This window comes from Culicoides brevitarsis, chromosome 2 (assembly GCF_036172545.1).
Source record: "Culicoides brevitarsis isolate CSIRO-B50_1 chromosome 2, AGI_CSIRO_Cbre_v1, whole genome shotgun sequence".
Lineage (NCBI taxonomy): Eukaryota > Metazoa > Arthropoda > Insecta > Diptera > Ceratopogonidae > Culicoides > Culicoides brevitarsis.
Genome location: NC_087086.1, coordinates 6,496,193 through 6,513,805, shown reverse-complemented (window position 1 = coordinate 6,513,805; position 17,613 = coordinate 6,496,193). Strand labels below are relative to the sequence as shown.

Sequence of the window (17,613 nt, the reverse complement as noted above, 5' to 3'; positions counted from 1 at the left end):
TCCGGAAGATGGGTCAAAAATTATTTCCGCAAGTAACGAGACTTTTTTGGAGAAATGCGACGTGAATGGAAACATAACCATCGTAATTCATGGATGGACTGAATCATCAACGACTGAATGGACAACGAATTTGATCGCAAATTTTACTGCTGCTCGTGCGGGTTGTGTTATTTTCATGGATTATAAGTATTTTTTTTTTAATTTTTCGTTTTTCAATGATTTTTTGTAATTTTTTTTATTTTTTTTAGTGTTCATAGTAAACTTGCATATGCTTTGCTTTGTCGCAAATTTGAAATAATCCACAAAACACTCACTGAAAAGTTAATTGAACTCGAAAATCTTGGATATGATCCTGCGAATTTCTTCCTTTTCGGTTTTAGCTTCGGAGCTCATGTCGCATTTGAGGGCGCTTTCAACTACGGTCCTCGTAAAGTTGCCCGAATCGATGTTTGCGATCCAGCAGGTCCCGGATTCACTATTGCGAGCAAAATTCATGCGATGGAAGCAGCAAAAGACGTTCAATGTATCCACACGAGCAGCGATAAGGGCACAAGATTACGTTATTGTCCGAAAAATGTGTTGCTCGGGCATTGCGGATTGCTTCAAGATGCAGCGACATTGCCTCCGAAAATGAGTCATGGCCTTTGCCCGTACATGTACACAAGTATGTTCGAGCATGACTTCAAATTTGTGACAAAAGCTGATGTTAAAGCAGCTACAAGGCGAACTTGCACCGTTCCAAAGGGAAAAATTGAAGTTGACAGAACTTTAACGGAAAATGCTGTTGCTGGCTTTCGTATGAACATGAGCTTCCCCGATGGACAATATTACGCTTTAACGTCGAAGAATTATCCGTATAATGTGGCGTGAAAAATTGATTTTCTCATAGTTTTAGTTAGTTTTGAAACGATTTTCCGTCAGTTTCTTGTCGATTTTTCAATAAAAATCAACAAAATGAATTTTCAAGCGAAAATTTTTGTTGTCTTGATATTAAAAGGATTTTTTAGTTTCGTAATTTCAGAAGATGTATCGAAATATATTAATTTTTATGTTCAAAATGGACGAGATCCGCAATTTACATTGAATTTAAATGACAAAAATCAACTTTTATCGAAATGTAGTGCATCAGAAAATTACACAATTTTGGTCCATGGATGGATGGAAGGTCCTTCGGTTAGTTGGAGACAACCCCTGACCAATGCTTTTCTCGCTGCGAGGCATGGATGTGTCTTTTGGATGGATTATTCGTAAGTTTTTTACTTTTTTTCACAAAAAAAAAATTAAAAATATTTTTTTTTTCAAGTTATTTCAGTCAGCATCTTTTTTATTGGATTTATCTCGCTCCCGAATTTTACAACATCCGTGATGTTTTGACGAATCTCTTAATTTATCTCTATTCCCTCGAATTTTCACCCGAAAATGGTTTTTTGTTTGGATTTAGTTACGGAGCATTGTTTTCCTATGAAGCGGCGTACGAAGCAAACCTTCAATCTGGCACCCATTTTAATCGAGTTGATGTCTGTGATCCTCCAATAGCCATGGAACATGCTTCGAAGGCGGCAATAAATGTTCAAACGATTCATACGAGTTCGATTCCGGGTACACGAGACAGATTGGGGCAGAAAAATATCAACGTTGGAATTTGTGGTTGGTGGCAACCCGGATTTTGGGGACTTGTTCCGTTCTTTGGGCATGTCAAGTGTGTGGATTTTTACGTGAATTCGTTCGATCTGAGGAATAAACTGGATTTGGTGCCAAAAGAGGAAATTGAAAGGCATTATGATACCAAGTGTAAAGCTTTGATGGCAACTCCTGATGTTACAAAGTACAATCCGAGGCCGAAAATGGGATTTTATTTGAATTTTAGTATTACGGATGGAGAGTATTTTGCTTATCCAACAAAATATCCTTTTTGAAAATTTTTATTTTAAAAATAATTTGAAGTTTTGATGCTTCTTGAAAGAAATTTTAAAATATTTTTTTACGTTTTTTTATTGATTTTCTAATTTTGTTTGTTTTCATTACCTATTTTGCATATTTTTTTGTTTTGGAAAGTATTTCATAGCTATTAATAATTAAATATTTTTTCTTATTTTTCGAAAATTCACATTTTAATCTTTTATATTAAATTAAAATACTTAAATAATAAAAAAAAATAAATTAATTAAAAATAATTTTAAATAATATATTAAAAATTTTAATTTTCAATTGCAATAAATTTCATTTAAATTTTTTAAAAAATTTTAAAAATTCAAATTGAGTTAAAAATTTAATTTAAAAAAAAAAATAAATATCAATAAATGTTAATATAGAATAATTAATTCAAAAAATTAATTTAAGAAAATTAGAAATTTTTTAAAATAGTTGAATTTTTAAAAAATAACTAAGGCTGCTCCAAATTTATTTCGAACTTTTTGTCCCAAAACCTTTTTTTCAAAATGAGGGGGGGCAAAGTAAAAAAAAATTTTTTTGAAATACTGTTTCATATAAAATGACAAAGTTTTAACATTTTTTTTTTGATAAATCAATATTTTAGTTGATTTTATGGTATCTACATTGAGATTTGATAATTTAAAATTTATCTCAGAGTATTTCAAGCTAAAACTAAAAAAAAATTCGCAAAAAAATGTCAAAAAATTTTAAAAAATTATTTTTTTGAAAAATTAAATTAACGAAGAAAATTCATGTTAAAATCTAGATTTTGACTTATATTTTTTTTCATCAATTTTTTTTGCTAACATCTTTAAATGGCTCCTGTACATCGAAAACGCAAAATTTAGAAAAAGTCCAAAACAAAAGTTGTTTCTAACATCAAAACCTTCATTTTGAGACGGAGAACCGTGATCTAGCTTAATTTTGAAAAATCGGTATGTGAGCCCTCATAATAAGAGGATTTTGACTTAATTTTTTTTTTTTGCTAACATCTTTAAATGGCTCCTGTACATCGAAAACGCAAAATTTAGAAAAAGTCCAAAACAAAAGTTGTTTCTAACATCAAAACCTTCATTTTGAGACGGAGAACCGTGATCTACAAAAGTTGAAAAAATTTTGAAAAATCGGTATGTGAGCCCTCATAATAAGAGGATTTTGACTTAAATTTTTTTTTTGCTAACATCTTTAAATGGCTCCTGTACATCGAAAACGCAAAATTTAGAAAAAGTCCAAAACAAAAGTTGTTTCTAACATCAAAACCTTCATTTTGAGACGGAGAACCGTGATCTACAAAAGTTGAAAAAATTTTGAAAAATCGGTATGTGAGCCCTCATAATAAGAGGATTTTGACTTAATTTTTTTTTTTGCTAACATCTTTAAATGGCTCCTGTACATCGAAAACGCAAAATTTAGAAAAAGTCCAAAACAAAAGTTGTTTCTAACATCAAAACCTTCATTTTGAGACGGAGAACCGTGATCTACAAAAGTTGAAAAAATTTTGAAAAATCGGTATGTGAGCCCTCATAATAAGAGGATTTTGACTTAATTTTTTTTTCGCTAACATCTTTAAATGGCTCCTGTACATCGAAAACGCAAAATTTAGAAAAAGTCCAAAACAAAAGTTGTTTCTAACATCAAAACCTTCATTTTGAGACGGAGAACCGTGATCTAGCTTAATTTTGAAAAATCGGTATGTGAGCCCTCATAATAAGAGGATTTTGACTTAATTTTTTTTTTTGCTAACATCTTTAAATGGCTCCTGTACATCGAAAACGCAAAATTTAGAAAAAGTCCAAAACAGAAGTTGTTTCTAACATCAAAACCTTCATTTTGAGACGGAGAACCGTGATCTACAAAAGTTGAGCTTAATTTTGAAAAATCGGTATGTGAATAATAAGAGGATTTTGACTTAAATTTTTTTTTGCTAACATCTTTAAATGGCTCCTGTACATCGAAAACGCAAAATTTAGAAAAAGTCCAAAACAAAAGTTGTTTCTAACATCAAAACCTTCATTTTGAGACGGAGAACCGTGATCTACAAAAGTTGAAAAAATTTTGAAAAATCGGTATGTGAGCCCTCATAATAAGAGGATTTTGACTTAATTTTTTTTTTGCTAACATCTTTAAATGGCTCCTGTATATAAATGGCTCCTGTACATCGAAAACGCAAAATTTAGAAAAAGTCCAAAACAAAAGTTGTTTCTAACATCAAAACCTTCATTTTGAGACGGAGAACCGTGATCTACAAAAGTTGAAAAAATTTTGAAAAATCGGTATGTGAGCCCTCATAATAAGAGGATTTTGACTTAAATTTTTTTTTTTTGCTAACATCTTTAAATGGCTCCTGTACATCGAAAACGCAAAATTTAGAAAAAGTCCAAAACAAAAGTTGTTTCTAACATCAAAACCTTCATTTTGAGAGGGAGAACCGTGATCTACAAAAGTTGAAAAAATTTTGAAAAATCGGTATGTGAGCCCTCATAATAAGAGGATTTTGACTTAATTTTTTTTTGCTAACATCTTTAAATGGCTCCTGTACATCGAAAACGCAAAATTTAGAAAAAGTCCAAAACAAAAGTTGTTTCTAACATCAAAACCTTCATTTTGAGACGGAGAACCGTGATCTACAAAAGTTGAAAAAATTTTGAAAAATCGGTATGTGAGCCCTCATAAGAGTTGATAAGAATTTGATCTAATAAAGTTGATTTTGACTTAAAGAGGATTTTTTTTTTTTTTTGCTAACATCTTTAAATGGCTCCTGTACATCGAAAACGCAAAATTTAGAAAAAGTCCAAAACAAAAGTTGTTTCTAACATCAAAACCTTCATTTTGAGACGGAGAACCGTGATCTACAAAAGTTGAAAAAATTTTGAAAAATCGGTATGTGAGCCCTCATAATAAGAGGATTTTGACTTAATTTTTTTTTTTTGCTAACATCTTTAAATGGCTCCTGTACATCGAAAACGCAAAATTTAGAAAAAGTCCAAAACAAAAGTTGTTTCTAACATCAAAACCTTCATTTTGAGACGGAGAACCGTGATCTACAAAAGTTGAAAAAATTTTGAAAAATCGGTATGTGAGCCCTCATAATAAGAGGATTTTGACTTAATTTTTTTTTCATCAATTATTTTTGCTAACATCTTTAAATGGCTCCTGTACATCGAAAACGCAAAATTTAGAAAAAGTCCAAAACAAAAGTTGTTTCTAACATCAAAACCTTCATTTTGAGACGGAGAACCGTGATCTACAAAAGTTGAAAAAATTTTGAAAAATCGATATGTGAGCCCTCATAATAAGAGGATTTTGACTTAATTTTTTTTTTTTTGCTAACATCTTTAAATGACTCCTGTACATCGAAAACGCAAAATTTAGAAAAAGTCCAAAACAAAAGTTGTTTCTAACATCAAAACCTTCATTTTGAGACGGAGAACCGTGATCTACAAAAGTTGAAAAAATTTTGAAAAATCGGTATGTGAGCCCTCATAATAAGAGGATTTTGACTTAATTTTTTTTTTGCTAACATCTTTAAATGGCTCCTGTACATCGAAAACGCAAAATTTAGAAAAAGTCCAAAACAAAAGTTGTTTCTAACATCAAAACCTTCATTTTGAGACGGAGAACCGTGATCTAGCTTAATTTTGAAAAATCGGTATGTGAGCCCTCATAATAAGAGGATTTTGACTTAAATTTTTTTTTTTGCTAACATCTTTAAATGGCTCCTGTACATCGAAAACGCAAAATTTAGAAAAAGTCCAAAACAAAAGTTGTTTCTAACATCAAAACCTTCATTTTGAGACGGAGAACCGTGATCTACAAAAGTTGAAAAAATTTTGAAAAATCGGTATGTGAGCCCTCATAATAAGAGGATTTTGACTTAATTTTTTTTTTTTGCTAACATCTTTAAATGGCTCCTGTACATCGAAAACGCAAAATTTAGAAAAAGTCCAAAACAAAAGTTGTTTCTAACATCAAAACCTTCATTTTGAGACGGAGAACCGTGATCTACAAAAGTTGAAAAAATTTTGAAAAATCGGTATGTGAGCCCTCATAATAAGAGGATTTTGACTTAATTTTTTTTTTGCTAACATCTTTAAATGGCTCCTGTACATCGAAAACGCAAAATTTAGAAAAAGTCCAAAACAAAAGTTGTTTCTAACATCAAAACCTTCATTTTGAGACGGAGAACCGTGATCTAGCTTAATTTTGAAAAATCGGTATGTGAGCCCTCATAATAAGAGGATTTTGACCTTGAGGTTAAAATACGATTTTCAATACAAAAATTCTTAAAAATTGAAAATTTTTTAAAAAATTTTGAAAAAATCCTTAAAAAAAAAATATGAAAAAAGACCAAAAAAAGTAAATTTTGATAAAATTTTTAACTTTTTTTTAATTTTGCCCCATTGATTTTTCGACTTTTAAAATGGGGCATGGGACAAAAAGTTCAAAAAAAATTTGGAGCGGCATAATTTTCTTAAAATAATTTATCGATTTTCATTAAATTAAAAAAAATATATTAAAATAATTTTTTATTCATTTTTTAAGAAACTTAAAAAATTTTAATGAATTGCTTTATTCAAGAGTTTAAAAATTTTTTGTTTTAATTTTTAGTATTTGTCAAATTTATTAAAGAATTTTTTAATTTATAAAAAATATATTCATAAAATTTTAATTTTTTGAAATTTTTTAATTTTTTTAAAATATTTATTTTGTTTAAAAAATTTCTTTAAAATTATTCAAAAATTTTGATTTACAGAACTTTGCGCGTTTTCAAAACAGACATTTTTTATCAATATTTTTTTATTTACTGAATTTCAGGTGAAATTTTTTGGTACAAGTAACCTCGAACTGGAAATCAACCTTCGAAGTTCGCCTAACACGTATACAAATAATTCCGAAATTCCTTAGCGAGAGAAAAACAACGCGTGATGACAAGTTGTTCAAACATTTTGTGACGCACGATTTACGTCAATGAACAAGTGTTTCCAAAAATTTAACAATTTCTAATAAAAAGCGGAAGACAAATCATCAAATAGGTTAGTAGTATCCATAAAATGAAGTTGCAAATACTTATTCTCATCGCTGTCCTGCAAATTTCAGGGAGTTTCGCGAGAATGTGCGAACATGTAAAATTTTTCGTGCATTCTCCTAAAACGGAACCCTTTGAATCGAATTTCTGCAACAATCAGACACTCCTTGATGCCTGCGATAACAAAGGAAACTACACATTCATCGTGCATCAGTGGTTAAATGGCGACAAAATCAAATGGAAAGATCGCCTAATTCAGGGCTTCAAGAATGTCACGAATGGTTGCGTCATTTACATGGATTACTCGTACTACAGCAAGAAGAAGACTTTGGCAGACGTCATGTTGGAAAGAGACGCTCTCACGAATTTCTTGGCACGAAAATTGCGGTATTTCGAGGAGTTGGGCTTCAATCCAGACAACGCCATGATCTTCGGATTCAGTATTGGATCACATTTCGCACTCGAGGCGGGCATCAAATATGGCATACAGAAAATTGGGCGTATCGATTGTTGTGATCCCATTGCAGCGGGATTCACGTTTTTAGATCCGTCGGTTAATCAAACGGCAGATGCCGCAAAACATGTGCAATGCATGCACACGAGCAGCGATTTCGGGACCGTCGAACGATATTGTCCGTATGCCGTCAATTTGGGCGTTTGTGGTTTGTATCAACCTGAGGGACTTTTCACGTGGGCCGAGAGTAATCATTTGTGTGCCGAATATTATATCGCTTCGTTCACGAATGACTTCAATTTGGTGACGAAGGCAGCGGTTGAACAGAATTATGGGATACCGTGCTTGCCGAAAAAAGAAATTCCCGATGTTTCGACGTTTGAACCGCCAAAGCAATTTGGATGGCGTTTCGATTTTACTCTTCCCGAAGGAGAATTTTTCTGTATTCCGAATGCAACTGCAATGGCAGCAGCAGCAGAAGAGGCTTAAAATAATGTTATTTGAATAATTAAAAAAAAAATGTTGTAAATAAAACGACTTTAAAAAAAATATTTTTTCCAAGATACATATTTTATTGAAGAAAATTTTTTAATATTTTGAAAAAAAAAGTTTTAAAGGATTTTCATTCATATTTTTTCATCAACAATTTTGTAAAAATTTTTAATTAATTTTTTTTTTATTTTTTGATAGATTTTTGAAAAAAAAAATACCGTAATCTAAAAAATGCTAAGAGAATTTAAAAATCTGTTTTCTTAACGAAAATTGAAGTCAAAATTCGTTCTCTTAACATTTTTTCGTTTCAAATTCTAATTTTTGAAAATTTTTAACTAAAATATTTGAAATTTCAACTAATTTTGTACTTTTATGTATTTTTATTTTAAAATTATCATTTTTGTGTCAAAAACATTTAAAAATACAACTAAAATTTGTTTAAAAAAATATTTAAAAATGTTAAAAATTTAAGAGAAATTGTTTTCTCTTAACTTCAAAATTAGCCTTCTCTTAATTTATCTACATTTTTTCGTTTCATTTGAATTTTAACGGTTTTTTTTTATTCTTAGCATTATGTAGATTACGGTACTAAATTTTGATCGTAATTTTGATAAACTTCTTTAACATAGCATTATTTAATTTTTTTATTATTTTTTTTATTTTATTTTGTCATTTTATAATTTGTTTTAATTTTGCTAAAATTGTTCATTACGTTACATATTTTAATTTTTTTTAATTAAAAAATTATTTTGTTTTTTTTTTATTTAAAAAAAAAATACAAAACATTTTTAGATAAAATTATTAATTTTTTAAAGGATTTTATTTTAATTTTTGACTAAATGAAGTTTTTTTTTAATTTCAATAAATTTGAATTTTTTTTTCTATTATATTTTTTTATTATTTAAAAATATGAATAAGTTACCAACTGTTTTTAAAAAAATAATATTTAATTAAAACTAAATAAAAAAAAAACATTGACCCAAGTGTTCATTCAACAATAATTCGCACACATTTTTTGACATAATCATCAATAATTAGTATAAAAATACGCAAAAACTTTGCAATAGAATTAGTTTTCAAGAGAAGACAATCAAAAAAGGAACAAAATGAAGATAAAACTAATAATTCTAATTGCAATTTTGCAAATTCAGGGATTTTGGACCCAAAGTGGATCTAAAATTAAGTTCATCGCTAATCGACTAAGCAACGAAGGTGCAATAGAATCGTTCACTAATACGAAAAATGAAGCTGAGATGAAGAATTTCTGCAGTATCGGAGGAAATCTAACATTTTTGGTACACGCATGGCAGGAAGATACGACAATTTTCTGGCGAGAACCAATGACGAGAGCTTTTTTGGAAGAACGAGGCGGTTGTGTTATTTGGATGGATTATTCGTGAGATTTTTTTTTTTTTTGTTCAAAAATATTTTTTTAATTTTTTTTTCTTGTAGTTATTACTCCATAAGTCCCTTTTCCGACGTCACTCATTCTCGATTAATTCACTATCCGACACTCAGAGGGCGTTTTGATTACATCGCGAGCGTTTTAATGCATAAAATGTTGGATTTCAAAGGATGGGGTTACGCCGTGGAAAATAGTTTCATGTTCGGTTTCAGCTTTGGAGCGCATCTTGCGACAGAAGCAGCATTTAGATACAAACTTGTCAAATCGACTCCCATCCATCGTGTTGACATTTGTGATCCAGCAGGTCCGTTATTTGATGGTTTGACGTCATCGTCTGTCGTTCATGCAGCGAGTTCTGTGACAAATCTTCAAGTTATTCATACGTCAGATGTTTTTGGAGCTACATTCCGTTACGGCGGCAAAAGTGTGAACATGGGAATTTGTGGAACGAAACAACTTTCGACCACGGATGACAAAGAGGCACATTATTTAAGCGTTAAATATTACCTTGAGGCTTTTACGAATAATTTTCCATTTGTTGACAGAGCAACAATTAATTCGGCATATGGTTTGACGGGCTCAAATCAATGTTCAAGTGCTCCAACTTCGTTGCCTGATGGTCCCGTTTTACCTCAGAACAGAATGGGATATCATTGTGACATGTCAGTACCTGATGGAACATATTTTGCTTACGCCGGAGCATCAGCTCCTTATAATGTTTGAGTGATAAAAGTATCAAACTAAAAATTTTTGTGAAAATTTATTCAAAAGTCAACTTTATTATAAAATATTTAAAAAAAAATCAAAAGCGAATTTTTTAAACAAATTTTATTTAGGAATGCTATTTTTCTAAATTTAAATTTAGGCTATTTTGAATAAAATTTAATTTTTTTTTCAAAAATTTGTGAAAATAAATCAAAGTGAACCATAAAATATGAATTTCGATTTCAAAAAACTAACTACAATTTTTTAAATTTTTTTTTAAGAATGAAAATATTTTTTTTAATTGTTGCTTTTTCATTGAAATATATGTTAGAATCAATAAAAAAATTTTCAAAAATTATAGGTAATTTTTTTATATTATTTTTTTTTATTAAAAAATTTATAATTTTTTTTAAATAAAATTTTAGTTCATTCGAATAAAATTACATATTTAATTTAAAATTGATATATGTATATTTTTTTTAAATTTTTAGATGTTATAAGTTAATCCATATTTTTTAGGTAATTATATTTCCCATAAAATTCAAAGAATAGAAAAAAATAATTTAAATCATTGAATTAAATTCAATTAAACATTTGTCAAAATTTTTTTTTTACTTAAAATAAATATATAGTAAAAATAAATAAATAAATATTTAACCAAAATTGGCCGAATAATAAAATTCGTTTTAAAAAAAAATTAAAATTCAACTTTTTTAATTTATGAAAAAAAATTTTTTTTTAAATAAAATAATGAAAAAAATAAAATTTTTTTTTTTTTTTAAATTAAAAATATTTTTTCTTCGTGCAATAAACTTTTAATAAAAATATGAATCAGCTACCAACTGTTTAAAAAAACTGTCCAGCAACAATTAAAAATTTCAGTTAAAAAAAAAATGGTTTTTCTCGTATATTCTTGTAAATATTATCAAAGTGTGTTTTTTATTTTTATTTATTAATAAATAAAAATATTTATGTAAATATTGCAATTGAAGCTGCGATCGTCGTAAAAAAATTAAAAAAAAAAGTTGATCCAAGTGTTCACTTAATAATAAAAAAATTGTATAAAAAATCGAAAAATTTTACAAAGAAGTTAGTGTTCAAGAGAAGACAATCAAGAAAACAATAAAATGAAGATAGCAATAATTTTAATTGCAATTTTGCAAATTCAAGGATTTGCGGCTGTTTTTAATCCATCAAAAATTAAGTTTATCGCTTATCGACGCGGACCCACACAAATTGAGCAGTTTACTAATACCGGAAACGAAGCTCAGATGAAGAATTTCTGCAGTGTTGGGGGAAATGTAACTTTTTTGGTACACGCATGGCAAGAAGATACGGCGATTTATTGGCGTGTGCCAATGACAAACAATTTTTTGGATAACCGATTCGGTTGCGTTATTTGGATGGATTATTCGTAAGTTATTTTTTTTTTCATCAAAATTTAAGAAATTTCGAAATTTTTATTTTTTTTTCAGTGCTTACTCAATTAGTCCATTCTCCAGCGTGACACTTTCTCGATTAATTCACTACCCGACACTCTATAGTCATTTTAGTGACATCGCGAACGTTTTGACGAGCTACATGGTGACTTTGAAGGGATGGGGTTACGCTGTCGAAAGTTGTTTCATGTTTGGTTTCAGCTTTGGAGCGCAACTTGCGACAGAAGCAGCACATAGATACAAACTTGCCAAATCAACTCCCATCCATCGCGTTGACATTTGTGATCCAGCAGGTATTTTTTTCACTGAGTCGTCATCATCTGTCGCCAATGCAGCGAGTTCTGTGACAAATCTTCAAGTTATTCACACGTCAGACTTTTTTGGAGCAGATTTTCGTTACGGCGGTAAAAGTGTAAACATGGGAATTTGTGGAACGAAACAACTTTCGACCACGGATGACAAAGAGGCACATTATTTAAGCGTTAAATATTACCTTGAGGCTTTTACGAATAATTTTCCATTTGTTGACAGAGCAACAATTAATTCGGCATATGGTTTGACGGGCTCAAATCAATGTCCAAGTGCTCCAACTTCGTTGCCTGATGGTCCCGTTTCACCTCAGAACAGAATGGGATATCATTGTGACATGTCAGTACCTGATGGAACATATTTTGCTAAAGCTGGAGCATCAGCTCCTTACAATGTTTGAGAGTTTAAACTATAAAACTCAATATTTTCGATATATTTATTCGAAATACAAAAAAAAATTTATAAAATATTTAAAGAAAAAAAAAATCTTGAATAAATTAAATTTGATATCTTTTTAGGTTGAAATTTATTTAATCAAGTAGCCAAAAAAAATAATAAAAATCAAAAATTTTTTCTTTTATTTTTTTTTTGTATAGAAATTCTTTGAAATAAATTTAAATTTTCTTTATCAATATAATTTTCTTAAAATAATTTTAAATTATTTATTTTATTTAAAAAAAAATATGCAATTTGAAATTTATTTTTTTTTTAATTTAAAAAAAAACTAAATTTAGTAAAATACTTTAAAATAATTTAAATTTTACATTTAGAAAAAAAAATAAAAATTTTAAATTAAATTCAAATTTTAAATTAAAAAATTTTAAAATATTTTTTTTTAATTTCAAAATTATTTTATTAATGTCACAATTATTTGATTAATTTTTCATCATAAATTTGTTTTTTAATATTTTTTTTTATAAAAAAAAAATTGTAAAAAAATTAAATTAAATTTAAAAGTTTAATTTTATTTCATTTCAAGTCTTTCTAAAAAATTAATTTCAATTTTAATAAAATAAATAATTTTAACTTTAATTAAATAAAGAATTTTTAATTTAATCAAGTAAATAATTTTAATTTTCCAATTAGAACTTTATATGATGATTCATTTGATACTAACTGCTTCTGAGGCAAATTATAAGAGTTTCCTCAGCAACTGAGAAAAGTTTCTCGACAAAAATAAAAATTCTGTTTCTTATTTATTTTATTTTTGCAAATATTGTTTTAGTATTTGTCAATGTCGTTGAAGGTGAAATATGAAGGTTAAACGATAAAATTTCTGAGATTCTTCATGAATTTTTAATTTTCTTAAATTTTTTTTTTGTTCGCTTATTAAATGTCTGACAAAGAAATATTTTTACAAAAAAAAAAAAATTTTCATTTTATTTAATTTAAATTTATTTTTTTTTAATTTTTCCTTGATATTTTTGCAAAAATTTAAAAAAAAAAATTTATACGCTTCAAAAAAAAGCAATTTAAGAGATAAAAACCTTCTTGACAAGTGTTTTTAAAACAAATATTTTTGCTAAAAAATTTTATTATTCTCAAAAAAAAAAACTTGTTCAAATATTTGAAACTCGTGTACCAAAAATGGAAATTCGTTGCTATGTTCGCTTTCATTTTTTTTTCTTCTAAGAATGTCAAATTTCAAAAATTAGTTTTCACCTAAACTTCAAAGATGAAGGTTCAGGCAATAATTCTTTTAGCATTATTTCAATTTTTCATTCTTGTCTCTGGCCAAGAAGATTATGAGAAAAACATCAACTTTTTCGTTCATAAGAAGGGAAAAAAGACTTTCACATCCAAATTTTGTAACAACGACACTTTGCTTGCTGGATGTTCTCGTGATGAGCCCATGACAATTGTTGTTCACGGATGGTTAGAAACTCCCTCCATTGAATGGGCAGCACCCATGATCGCGGCTTTTGAAAATGCTCGTGGCGGATGTGTCATCTGGATGGATTATTCGTAAGATTTTTTTTTCCTTGAAAACAAATTTTTCATTTTTTTATTTTTTTTAGGAAGTACAGCGTGACTGGCCCCGGAAATCCAACGGAATATGCCCTTAAGCTCGTACCAAAATTTGATGGAATCAACGCAGTTTTAGTAAAAAAATTGAAGCAATTGGAACAACTTGGTTACGATCCTGCCAATTTTCACATGTTTGGCTTCAGTTTCGGAGCGCATCAAGTAATTTCCGCTGGTTACCATTTTGGACACAAAAAAGTTGGGCGTATCGATGCTTGTGATCCTGCTACTATTCTCATGCAAAGTGCTACTACCGGGACAGTAAAGGCCACAAAACATGCCAATAGCTCGGCAATAAATGTTCAGTGTATACATTCGAGCATCCTTTTGGGAACATCTGAACGATACTGTCCGAAAAGTGTGAATTTGGGAAAATGCGGAACGGGACTGTCCACATTGAATTCTACAGAAAATCATTATTTGTGTCCCAGAGCCTACATAAGCTCCTTCACGAATGATTTCAGATTGGTCTCGAAGGCGCAAATTGATACCGCTCATACTACGACGTGCGTTAATAGACAGCACATGCCAACTTTGCCATCAACACCCGCCTACATGATGGGATATCGCTTCAATTTTTCACTTGAGGATGGAGAATTTTACGCAAATGCGAAACCTGCTGCGCCATATAATGTTGTTCTTGGTGTTGTTTGATTCGTTTTATTTTTTCTTCAGAAAAATTTATTCGTTTTAATTTTGAAATTTTTACCAAATTAAATTTGAAATAAAGGAAATTCTTCAATAATGCTTAGTTTTATTTTTTTCAAATATCAAAAAAACAAACAAGTAAGAAACAGGAAAAAAGAAAAATATTTGAACAAAAATCTAAAAAAATCTAATTTTTGCCTTAACATTGATTTTACAAAACCATAACTAATTTTTTTCTCAATTTATAATTTTTTTTAAATTTTAAAAAAATAATTAAATAGTCTCAAAAAATAATTTCATAATTTCAAAATAATTAAAAAAAAAAAATACTAAATTTTTACATTTTGATACATATTTAACTTTCAAACATTTTCAATTTTTTTCGTTGAAATACGAATTTCTGTAATATGTTTATTTAATAACTAAAGACACACCTCTTTTTCTGAGTTTTGTTACGTACTTTAAAAAAAATTAATAAGGGAGATAAAATTATCAAAAATATTTTTGACTTCATCGATATTTCAATATTTCAATAAAATTTTGATTATTTTTGTGCAATTTATGCTACTGTATTAAATTTTTATATAAAATTTATTAATAAATTAATTTTGAAAACTAAGAGAGATAATTATTCAATTACATTCAATCTTTAAAATAATATTTTTTTATTAATTCAAATTTTTTGATTTAGTATTTCTAAATTAAAAATTAAGAAATGTTTTTCTGATTTCAACAAAAATTTTAATATTTTTTGTTTAAAGTTTTTAGAAAAAAATAAACAAAAAAAAATTAAGTCTTTTAAAGTCTCAAAAATTGATATCTTTTTTGAGAAAAAAATAATAAGGTAGGAAGATTTTCAAAGGATTTTTCAACTGTTAATTTATAAATTGACAGAAAAGGTCGTAAACTTTTCTATTGAAAAATTTAAGAAATTGGTTAAATTAAGATGCATCGAAGAAAGTGATCGTTTTTCTGTACTATTGCCCCCTATATATATTTGAATTTAATTTTAATTGATTTTTTTTTTTTTTTGATAATTTTTATTGACGAATTTTTGATTATGTTAATTTATGTAATTTTAATTGTTTCACTTCGTGTTTCACGCTGAATGACAAGAAGCAATAATAAATGAATTTTAAAAAATTGTAACTCTTAGAGATAGAATTTATTCAGAATTTGATTTAAAATTTTTCGAGATATTAATTTCTGAAAAAAAAAATTTTATAATACGTCAAAGATAATAATAAAAGAAAATAAAATTAATTTTAATTATTACTAAATAATTAAAAATTTTAGATTTTTTTTTTTTCAAAACAAAAAATAATACTTGTTGATTTTTTAAAATTACTCCTTCTAAAAATGAATTTCTGTACAAATATTACAAAAAATAATTTTAATCGCCTATTTTTTTACGTTTTGAAAAACGTGTGTTTGTTTAAGTACCTAAGAATTTTTTTGTATGTTTCCAAAGCAAATATTTTTGACAAAAGCCCTTAACATAGCTGAAAAAAACCCAAAACTTGTTTAAATATTTAAAATCTATGTAATTTTGTGCCACGAAGCTCAAAATTTCCTTTAAAAAGAGCGAAATATTACAACTTAAAGTTAGTTTTTACAGAACTTGTAAAATGAAGGTTCAAGCAGTAATTCTACTTACAATCGTTCAATTTTTCGTTCTTGCCTTTGGGCAAGAGGATTACGAAAAAAACATAAAATTTGAGGTTTATAAGCAAGGACAAGAAATGTTCAAGTCAAATTTCTGCAACAATTGTACTTTGAAGAAAAATTGTCCGGTTGATGAGCCCATGACAATTATCGTGCACGGATGGACCGAAGATATCGAAGTTGAATACGGATATCCTTTGATCGAGGCTTTTAAAACTCATCGTGGAGGATGCGTCATGTGGATGGATTATTCGTAAGATTTTTAAAAATTTTTCTTTTTCTTCAGATTTTTTTCATAATTTTTTTTTTATTTTTTTTAGTAAATACAGCATTACAGGCACTAAAAATATTTCAGATTATACTGCACTTCTTGTACCGCACTTTAGCGGCATTGAGGCAGTTTTAAGACGAAAATTGCACCAATTGGAGGAAATTGGTTACGATCCTGCCAACATTTTCATGTGGGGATTTAGTTTCGGATCGTATCTATCAATTACAGCTGCTTACAATTTCGGTCCTAAAAAAATCGGGCGAATCGACGCTTGTGATCCTTCTAATATCGATCTGGGGGATGTAGGAGCACAACCCCTTGCCAAAGATTCCGCGATAGATGTTCAATGCATTCACACAACCATTATTTTGGGAACAATTAACCGATTCTGTCCAAAAAGTATCAATATGGGACAATGTGGCAGGCAAGGTGCTCTTGATTTATTACCAAATGCAACTAAAGCAGCTGAAGAGCATCACTATTTGTGTCCAACGGCCTACATAAGCTCATTCACGAATGATTTTAAATTGGTTCCAAAGGCGACAATTACAAGCAGGTATTTCGGTTCTGCCCTCTCGGCTTGTTTGCTTCGTCCATCTTCACCAACGTTCCCTTCATCGTCATCGTACACGATGGGATATCGCTTCGACTTTTCGCTAGCGGATGGAGAATATTACGCAGATCTTAAGAAAGACCCGCCACACTATGTTCTTTAATGTGCATTTTTTGAAGTTTGAAGAAGAAATTTTATCTTAAACAATATTAAAAAAATATACAAAAATTGTTTTTCAAAATTACATAAAATGAATATATGTATTGTAAATAACTTTTCTGCCAGAACTTGGCATTGATAAATAAAATAAAATAAAAAATAAATCGATTAAAACTTCTAAGTTAAAAATTGTTTCCATTTTTTTCCCATGTTTTTGTCCCAAAAGGTTTTTTTTCAAAGCTTTGAAATACTTTTTTATACAAAATGACAAAATTTAAACAATCTTTGGTCCTTAATTCATTTTTTACTTGTTTTTATGATATTTACATTGAGGTTTGATGATTTAAAATTGATCTCAGAATATATAGTTAAAAAATTTAAACTAAAAAATTAAAAAAAAAACTATAATATTTTTTTGAAAAAATTTTTTGAGAAGAAAATTCATGTTAAATTTCATTTTCCAAAAAAAAAATTTTAAAAATTGAAAAAAAATTTAATAATTTATTAAAAAATTATGAAAAAACACAAAA

At 28.4% G+C, this 17,613-nt stretch overlaps 1 protein-coding gene across 1 annotated transcript in view; it reads right to left on the bottom strand.

Annotated features, from left to right (window-relative positions):
- Nucleotides 1-17,613, bottom strand: part of LOC134831858 (protein eyes shut) — a 68,611-nt gene that overhangs the window by 4,574 nt on the left and 46,424 nt on the right. The gene's annotated exons all lie outside the window — the stretch shown is intronic.